Below are 10,745 nucleotides of genomic sequence, written 5' to 3'. Positions count from 1 at the left end.
TAGCACACATAGAGGCAAACAATAAATTTGCAGGTAAAGTATTTTATCTATACGAATAAGTATTGTTTTGCACATACTGTGAGAGTCTCTGCACTAGCAAGAGACCACGGTGAAGCATTCACAGCTCAGTGCTGCTTGTCCTACAAAGCCACCCTCCACTGACCCTCTGCGTCTACTGTTTAAGAGAAGGCCCGATAACCAGGGAAGAAATTGCTTGTGAATCTGATGGTCCATGAAGAGGGTACGCAAAATCATTGAGGCCCCCTTCCACCCTGTACACAGCATCTTTCAGCTGCTGCTGTTGGGGAAGAGATACAGGAGTATCACAGCCAGCACTATTGCCTTTGGAACAGTTTCTTCCCATGGGCAGTGAGAATGCTAAACGACCAAAGAAACTGCTCACACTAACCATCAGTGACTCTCATATGTAAAAAAACAATGTCTCTCTGTATAGATGAAATACTTGTTCTGCATATGTATTGTTTGTCTGTATGAGAGTTGTCTGGCTGTATCTGCATGTTTTGCACCGAGGACCAGAGAACACTGTTTCATCGGGTTGTACTCATGCAATCAGATGACAATAAACTTGATTTGACTTGATCAGTGTCAGCTACCCAATGGCATCCACTAGTTTAGAAAATCAGAATACCATTGGATAAAAATCCATCATTCCCAGAAAGAGTCTGCATTAGTGACATAGACATGTGGATTAATGTGCACAGACACTTACCAATCCAGGAATATGTTTATAATAAAGGGTATACAGCAAAGATTGAGGATGACTGTGGTGTTGCAATGTTAACTAGGTATGTGAGAACAGATTGCTGGATTACTGCAGCATTAGAGCCCTTTGAACACTGAGATCATTGCCCATGATGGCAGCAGTTCTACCTTGAGTGATGGGTGTTTGAGCGATGTTGCAATGGGCATTGAGGGATCCTGGGATATGTAGTCTTCTGGAGTCCCCTAGCTATGGATTTTGTCACGGTCAATCAAATTGCAGTGAATTCTGAACCCTGGAGTGAGGAAAGGAAAGACCAGCAATCTGCCCTCTTGCCAGTGAGTATGCAGTGTATTATTGGGTTGGTGATTGTTTCAATAAATGCTTGGGTGTCGACGTGGGAGGCATGAACAAGCAGTGAGAGGTTGAGGGTGGGCGGAAGGTTTAGATGCCAGCTCTGATGGATCTTGCTCAGAGATGTATAATGAGAGTGCCAGGTCAGAGCTGAACTCACCCACACTCCTCACCATTTCACATGCTACCTTTCTTTAAAATCAGAACATGTGTAAGAGGCTACTAAACTTCTTGTGGCACTGAGTCCAATTCCTCTGAGTTTGAGTCCCTCCCACTGTCGATTCAGGATGTACTTTGTTTTTCATTTCTCTTGCCCAGGCCTCCAGTGCAGAATCCAGAATTTGTGGATCCTGACTCTCACTGGAGTTCAGCAACATTCCCCTCTGAGTTGCAACCACTTCCAAAATGCAACAGGTGAAGCATCCATCTCTGCTGCAGCAACAACTCTGAGAAGCTTGCTTGGCTCTGGTCATGTGAGCACTCTGTAAATACATTAAGATGGGCGTGGTTTTCATTGGCCGGGAAATACAAATAATGGTGATATGGGAGAATTGGGGAGACCAGGGTCAGGACAAATGTGCACATTAATTGCCCAGAGTATTCCCGGGTTAGCTAGATTTCTGAATCTATTCAAGTGACCTCGATGTTTTTGGTTCACAGGGGTGACCACTGTCACTAACCCTGAGAAAATGCTGTGGAGCAGCATTTCACAAGATCAAATTGTTCTTATTGTACTAAATTAACAGAGGTTTCTGGACCATTCACAGGAATGTAACAGTTTAGCATCTACTCAACATAACTTGGAACTTGTATTTACTTAACAAGATGTCCCAAACCACTTCACAAAATAAATGCTGTTGACATTTCACTCTTAATAAACCTGCATGCCAAAATACATGCATAAAGAAATTAAATTAAAGTCTTATAGTATTATAAATATTTTAATAAAAACTGTAGACTCATAGTTATACAGCACAAAACAGGCTCCTTCCCTCAACTCATCCATGACAGTCAAATTGTCAACCAGAGATGGTTCTATTTGCTTGCATTTGGTCCATATATATCTGAATCTTTCCTCTCCAAATTTGTGTATAAATGTATTTTGGACATAATGATTGCAACTGCCACTAGCACTTTCTCTGTCACCTTGTCCTACCACACCCTCTGTGTGGAAAAAGGTTTCCCTCTGCTCATCTTTTACCTTTGTCCTCTAGGTTTAGACTCTCTAGCCTACTAAAAGGACATGTCCATTTACTTTACATAAACCCCTCATGCTCCACGGAAAACAGTCTCAGCCAATCTAGTCACTCCTTATCATTGAAATACATTTCAAACACAATCAGAAACAATAATAGATAATCCAGAAAGAGTTCAGCTAGTCAGGCAGCACCCATGGGCAGAGAAGCAAGGTCAGAATTTGCAAAGTGAGAAGGCGATCATGTTTTATGCTGCGGAGAGGAAAGAATGTGGAGATAAGAGGGTATAACTTCTTTTTCTTTGGCTTGGCTTCGCGGTCGAAGATTTATGGAGGGGGTAAATGTCCACGTCAGCTGCAGGCTCGTTTGTGGCTGACAAGTCCGATGCGGGACAGGCAGACACGGTTGCAGCGGTTGCAGGGAAAAATTGGTTGGTTGGGGTTGGGTGTTGGGTTTTTCCTCCTTTGCCTTTTGTCAGTGAGGTGGGCTCTGCGGTCTTCTTCAAAGGAGGTTGCTGCCCGCCAAACTGTGAGGCGCCAAGATGCACGGTTTGAGGCGATATCAGCCCACTGGCGGTGGTCAAATATATATGATGCCATTAAACTGTAACAACATCTAATTCCCTTACTTAGTTCCTGTTGCTATCGGATCGTTGAGTTATAGAGGTTTGCTCTTTTTCATATGCCTTTGAATGGAAAAGTTACACACAAGACCTGTTTTCAGCGTGCTATCAACATAAAGCAATCTTTAGATTTCCACACAATACTTATAACCATTATTCCCAAGTTATGCTACTTCCTGCCCAGGGCAGTGCAGGGAAGCAAAGTGTTCACCCCCTGCAGTGGGGTACATTAACTCACAATACAGCATTATCTTGGTGATCTCAAATGTTTCCTCAGAACTCCTCTATGAATATTAACAAACTTAAGTCATTTGAAGTTATTGTTGCTTTTCAAGGAGCAAATGTTTCCGACTCATTACTTAAGGATCATTGAGTACAGTCACTTTGAATGAAAGCAGTTCTGTTTGCATACAGTAGACTAAACGTGCTTTTACTATGGGGCAGGTTGTGGACTGCAGTGACCAGTTGCATCAAGGTCAAGATAATAACTCTTGATGCAATTTCCCAAGTCATTAAGAGGGAGTACAGGAGCACAAGACCTATGTCTGACGTGTATTGGGAACGGAGTGCATCTCTCAGTTTGATGTGTGAAATGGAGGAAAATATTTGAGATTGTCATAGGCTGCTGATCACAATGTGAAGATATAATATTCTGGTGAAATTGAAGTGGTATTAATTGCCTAGCCCTGCTGAATACTGGCACAGGTACAATGGGCCAAATGTCCTCCATCTATACTGTATTATGTCAGCATTCCATAGAATAGGTTCCTCCGGGAAATAATAGATTGACACAGCCATCTGCAGCTATATTCCAAATCACATTCTCTGACAGCAACCTGTAATTCAGATTCACTTCAGTTCATTGACAGCATAAAATCCTGGACTTACCAAGACCGAGATTGTTACACATACTGTATATATGATTGTGATGTCCTCAATAATGATCAGTGACAAGGATCCCCAAGAAATGGAAATATCTAAACATCTGCCCTGAAATTGCAAAAACATCACAGTGCTACAATCAACATACAGAAATGCTCCTTGATTCGAGCAACTTGGTCAGGTACGGCAATGATTTCACCACAGTCTGGGTTAATCATATTGAGAACTATTGACATAGTGAGATTTATTGTTCATACGTCATGGAGGGCAGTGGTCCTAAACCCATAGGAGCCCATGGATCATCAAGTTGAAAGCTCAAATTTAATGTTAGAGTACATGCATGACATCACACACAACTGAGATTCGTTTTCCTGCAGTTTACAGTTACAAGATATGGAACAAGATATGTATACTAGAGAATTATAAATAAACTGTGCAATACAGAAAAAAATTCATTAATAAATAATGTGCAAAGAATCCTTAAATCTGTATTTAATGTATCTGTAGTCCTTAAATGTGTATCTGAATGAGTGCTGTTTTGGAGTCTTATGGTGGGGGGAAGCAACTGTTTCTAATCCTCCTGGTATGAGTCTGCAAGTTAACCATAAAACCATATAAAAATTACAGCACAGAAACAGGCTGTTTTGGCCCTTCTAGTCCGCACCAAACTAAGTGTCTCCTCTTGTCCCACCTGCCTGCACCCTGCCCATAACCCTCCATTTCCCTCCCATCCTTAAATGACAAAATTGACCCTGCTGCCACTAATTCTCCTGGAAGCTCATTCCATACAGCCACCATTCTCTGAGTAAAGAAGATCCCCCTCATATTACTTCTAAACTTTTGCCCCTTAACTCATGACCTCTTGTTTAAATCTCTCCTACTCTCAATGGAAAAAGCCTATCTACATCAACTCTAGCTATCCCTCTCATAATCTTAAATATCTCTATCAAATCCCCTCTCAACCTTCTATGCTCCAAAGAATGAAGACCTAATTTGCTCAAGCTTTCTTTGTAATCTAGATTCTGAAACCCAAGTAACATTTCGTAAATTTTCTCCGCACTCTCTTTACCTTGTTGATGCCCTTCCTAAAATTCGGTGACCAGAACTGCACACAGTACTCTAAATTTGGCCTCACCAATGCTTTGAACATCTGTTTGTGCCAGTACAGCTGGACAAAATAGCACTCTTCAGTTCACAGTGCAAAACAATGCAAATATACATACACACATCCAGACAAGTACAGAATATATATTTAAAATAAATGTTATTAATGATAATATTCTCAGGGAGTTGTTTTAGCAGATCATCAGTCATTCAGGAGTTCCACTGCCCATGGGAAAGGAACTATTCCTCAGCCTGGTGTTTCTGGCCCCAATCCTTCTGTCTCTTTCCAGGATTGTTGTTTAATTAGGACTCAAAATCATACTTTGTTGTTTGATTAGGACTCCCCTACCACCACATGTATAGCATCTTCTAGTTACTCTTCATCCACTGTCAGGGTGAAGCCAAATATAATCTTGAGGAACAACTCATCATATTCTTCCTGGACAGTCTTTTTTAAAATAACATAACATAACATAACAATTACAGCACGGAAACAGGCCATTAGGCCCTTCTAGTCTGCACCGAACCAAACACCCCTTTCTAGTCCCACCTCCCTGCACAATGCCCATAACCCTCCATCTTCTTCTCATCCATATACCTGTCCAACCTTTTCTTAAATAATACAATTGACTCCGCCGCCACTATTTCTCCTGGAAGCTCATTCCACACGGCTACCACTCTCTGAGTAAAGAAGTTCCCCCTCATGTTACCTCTAAACCTCTGCCCCTTAATTCTTAACTCATGTCCTCTTGTTTTATTTTTTTTATTTTTTTCCATAAATATATTCATAGTCTTTAAACTTTTATATATTTCAAAATATATTAAATATTTACAAATAAAAGCAAACAGAAAAAAATAAATCCCCTTTTTTTCCCTTCTCTTTTCCCCCCACCCCATATAAGAATATAACTTTTCATACTGTCAGAGCTCTCATTTCTTTTATAATTCCTTTTTCTGGGATATCACGTCTTTACATACCTTGAAGGGTCAGGTATATACAATTGGGCCCTGACATAAGTTAAATATGATTGCCATATCTTAATGAAAATGTCATATTTATATTTTAAGTTATGAGTGATTTTTCTCTATGGGTATACAACTACACATCTCCCTGGCCCATCAAGCAATAGGTAGCAGAGAGTCGGATTTCCAAATGATTGTTATAAACTTCTTGGCCATACCGGGACTATCTTAACAAAACAGATTTGAAATTTAGTCAATTTGTTGCCCAGAAGGTGCAGCTCTGGGTCATATGTGAAGATTACCCCTGTTATTCTTTTTAGTATTTCACCAATATCTTGCCAGAATGGACTTGCCTTCACACACAACCATGTGGAATGTATAAAGCTCCAATTTCAGTGCTACATCTAAAGCACATTTCAGAGATTTCAGAGTTTGTTTTATGTAATTTTTGTGGTGTGAGATATAATTGATGAAGAAAATAGTATTGAACCAGTCCATATCTTGCATTAATCATTGATGTCATTACTGACCAAACAATAGTCAGACCAGCATTCCTCTGGTATTGTAACACCTAGCTCTGATTCCCACTTCTCTCTTCACCTCTGTAGGCCTGACTTCACACTTTCACCTTGGAGAGCAGAATACATCCTAATTATAAATTTAGGTGTGTTTCCTAGACAAAGCATCCCCTCCACTTTGTTACTTGAGGGCAGGGTCATTGTGGGACCCCATCTCTCTCGCAAGAAGGAGTTCAACTGAAGAAAGCAGCAGAAAGTTCAATTTGAAAGAATATATCTCTATTTAATTGTTCAAAGGACGTAAGTATCCATTCTTCATAGCAATCTTCAATATCTTTAATTCCTTTCTCATGTCAGATATTTAAAATTCTATTGCCCAAGTTCATGGGCAATAGTTTGTTTTGGCACAATGGTGCTTTTAGTGACTTCCCCACTTTATTCCCCAATACTCTCATTAATCCTATGCCATATTTTAATTGTATGTATTAGAATGGGGTTATCTGTTTTTTGTTATTAATTTTACATTCCATTTATAAATGAAATCCTTTGCTGTACTCTCTCTTGGTACATAGTCCCATTTGGATCCATGAGGGAGAATTCCCTTCAAAAAAGGATGATAGGAACCTCGCCTGAGCTGCTAAATAATATTTTTTAAAACCTTGTAATCTTAATTGATTTTTCCATGGCAATCCTAAGCACTTGGTTATTCCAAAGAAATTGTCTTTTATGACAATTAATTATCTTAAAAAAAAGTTTTTAGGCAAAGAAATCGGCAACGATTGAAAGAGGCATTGGAATCTCGCCTTCACTTTCATTTTCACACAATTAACCCTTCCAATTAAAGTAATAGGCAGACCCCTCCATCTTTGAAATATTCCTCTATTTTCCCAAGCAAGGGGAAAATTGTATAAATTTTGTAGATTATTATTTACCATTATTCCTAAATATTTATTTCCATCCATTTTCCATTTAACCCAGCTTCCTTTTTTGTATCTTTCATAGACAAAATTTGTTAATAGCCTGATTTCACTTTTTTCAAAATTAATTTTATACCTGAAACTCCCATATTTTTCCATTGTGGTCTGTAATTTAATCAAAGACTCAGCCAGGTCTGATAAGTATAGCAGCACATCATTGACAAATAAATTACTTTCATATTCTTCCTGACCAACTCTAAATCCCTTTATATTCGGATCTCTCCTTATAATTTCTGCTAATGGTTCGATTGCCAAGGCAAAGATGCCTGGAGACAGTGGGAGCCCTGTCTGGTGTATCTACTCAAAGGAAACATTGATGGCATTTGGCCATTAGTATCATTTTGGCTTGTGGTTTATGATAGAGAGTGTTTATCCAATCAATAAATATTTGGCACATTCCAAACTTTTCTAGCACTTTGAATAGGAATGGCCACTTTAATCAATCAAATTCCTTTTCTGCATATAAAGATACAATAATACTTGGATTTTCTTTAGATTTAGCCAAATGAATTGTATTAAATAATCTGCTCAGATTATTTGCATCTTGTCTTTTTTTTAAAACAAAGCCCACCTGGTCTGAATTTATCAGTTTAGGTAGATATTCCACTAGTCTATTGACTAGTTTTGCCAAAATTTTGTGATTTGCATTTAAAAAGGAGATAGGTCTGTATGAAGATGGCTTTTGTGGGTCTATTTATTTTTAGTACTACTGTAATGATAGCTGTTGAGAAGGATTCTGGAAGAGTCTTAGTTCCCACCGCCCAATCCAATTACCTTCATAATGAAAGGTATCAAAAGATCTTTAAATTGTCTATAAAACTCGGGTGGGAAACCATGATTTATTTGCCTGTAATGTATTCAAGGCTTTTTAGATCACTTCTCTAGAAAAGGAGGCATCTAATTCCATCTAATTTCTGCCTTCCAATTTTGGCAGTTCAATTGCAGAGAGAAATTCATCTCAAGTCTTATTCAAATAGCTTTGTATGATATTTGCTTAAAAGTATAATTTGTCTGGCTCTTTTTATATTGCATTATCAACCTTGATATCTTGTCTGCCTTTTATTGTCATGGACAAAACTTTATGTGTTTATCTCCCAATTCATAGTACTTCCATTTTGATTTTAAAATAGTTTTTTCTATTCAAAATACAGTATTATATTTCAATTTTTTGGTTTACTAAAGTTTTGTATTTTTCTTTTGAACCCATTCTCTGGTATTCTTTTCCCAATTCTGTTGTTTCTTTCTCCAGGCCATTGACCTTAGCTTTGAATGTATCCCATATTAGGAAACTATCATTAGTAGAGGGTTTATTTATTTTGCAAAACAATTTTATTTGTTCCCTAATAAAAATGACAGAATCTGTACTTTTCAACAGTGTAGGATTAAGATGCCATCTTTATACATTCTCTTGCCTATAATACATTGATATCATTAAAAGCCAGAGACATGTAGTAAGAGAGTAGTTGAGTTAAGTATTCCATTTCAACCACTTTATTTTTCAATTGTGCAGACATTAAGAGCAAATCTATTCTTGTATAGGAGTCTTGAACCTTTGAGAGGAATGTATAATCTCTCATCACCGGGTGTAACTGTCTCCGTACATCTATCAGATTTAAATCTTTCGTAAAATATAATGTAACTTTTGCAGCTTTTGCCTTTGTCACTCCCCTTGCTGATTTATCAAGGACTGAATCCAAGCAAAAATTAAAATGTCTTCCAATCAGTACATTGTGTCTACCCTCTACTGTTTTCAAGGAGACGTATTGTATAAAGCATTCGTAATCAAGATTTGGAGGATCCAGGATTCTGCATAAATCTGACAATGTGCCATTACAAACCTTCCTGATGGATCAATGGATGTGTCTTCAACCAATACCAGAATATTTTTGCTTATTAAAATTGCAACTCCCCATGCTTTGGTAATAAAAGAGGAGGATATCACCTATCCCACATAGTCTCATTTTAACTTATTGTTCTCCGATTTTGTATGGTGTTTCTTGTAGGAAAACTATACCTGCCTTTAATTTTTTTTTAAGTGTGCCAAAATTCTTTTCCACTTTATCGTCTTGTTTATCCCATTAATATTGTAACTGATACATTTTAGCATTCTATTCATATTTACATTTGTACATATTCAGTTCTATCATTAGACCATTTTGATTACTTATACAGTAAAGTGATTTTCCCCTTTTAACAAACACACATATTGCCCCTGCTCTGACTGTGACATAATCAAGAAACCCTAGAAGCCCGCAAAAAAGACCCGCAGCCACAGCACTATCTGAGGAAGAACTCCTCCCCTTGGCTTTGGTGCCATTTTGAAAAAAATATCCTTCTCTGATGCCATTCACCCCCTTCAATCGGAGTCTCCACCCTGCTTCTATTTCACTAAATATTTACTCTGTTGAGATTTCCATATAACTGTCAATATTATTTTTAATAACTGATAATAAATAGTTCAAAAATATAACTATCATTTACTTTTTATCTGATTTTTTTTAACATTCACAGTTCACTTTGTCTTTATTCTTGTTCTTTCTTTTTCTTCTTTCTGACATCTATTTTTTGGGTCCCCTTTACAGTTCTTGTAGAAATCTCTCTTCTTCCTTTATTATTTTATAAAATCTTCGAGGTCCCTCTGTTATATAGATCCTGAGTGTCGCTGGGTACAGCATTGCTTAGTTTATATTCAGTGTTCTTAATTGTCTTTTAACATCTCAAATTTTTTTCTTTGTTTTACTAAATTAGCACTTGAGTCTTGAAAGAATAGTACCTTTCCTCCTTCTCGGCTGGGCCACCATTTTCCCTGGCATACTCCACTGCTGCTCTCAGTGTTCCCTCCTGATCCCGGTAATTCAAAAATCTCACCAGGACCAGTCTTGGCCTTTGGTCCTCCACTCTCCTGGGACCGAGGGTCCAATAGGCTCTCTCTATTAGCAATTTTTCCTTGAGTTTTTTCACACCCAGCACTTGTGGGATCCACTCTTCAAAGAAATTCACTGGATCTTTCCCCTCTCTCAGCCAATAGTCCACATAGTCGATTTTGCCCAGCCACAGCTGTTTATCTGCTTTCTACTTCTTTGCATTTTCCTCTAGAGTTTTTAATTGTTCTTGAGTCATTATTGGGTCGTTTTCAATCTGGTCCACCCGAGTAGACAGCTCTTCAATGGCTATCATCAAGACTGTTATTTTTTCCTGCTTCTTCTCTTAGCACATTTTCCACCTTGGAGAATCAGTCACTCAGAACTTCCACAGATTTTATCATTTTTTTGGAAATCCTGTGTCAATTCCCCCCTTTCCTTGGGTTTGTGCTGACATTGTGGCTGCACTTTCTGTCAATGATCTAGGCAATTTTTTTTTATTTTGAGCATCTTCAGTTTTATTTTTCTGGATCTTGTTCTTCTTGCC

General features: G+C 38.2%; 1 long non-coding RNA gene across 1 annotated transcript; it reads left to right on the top strand.

The window, feature by feature from the left end:
• The first annotated feature begins 3,868 nt into the window (after positions 1-3,868).
• LOC138752801 (uncharacterized) lies at positions 3,869-9,275 on the top strand. Its single transcript, XR_011350954.1, has 3 exons — positions 3,869-3,956; positions 6,451-6,660; positions 9,093-9,275. It is a non-coding gene; the product is annotated as an uncharacterized lncRNA (long non-coding RNA).
• Positions 9,276-10,745: the final 1,470 nt, after the last annotated feature.

This window comes from Narcine bancroftii, chromosome 1, assembly GCF_036971445.1.
Source record: "Narcine bancroftii isolate sNarBan1 chromosome 1, sNarBan1.hap1, whole genome shotgun sequence".
Taxonomy (NCBI): domain Eukaryota; kingdom Metazoa; phylum Chordata; class Chondrichthyes; order Torpediniformes; family Narcinidae; genus Narcine; species Narcine bancroftii.
The sequence above is the reverse complement of the archived record's forward strand: the minus strand, read 5'-3'. Positions and strand labels throughout refer to the sequence as shown.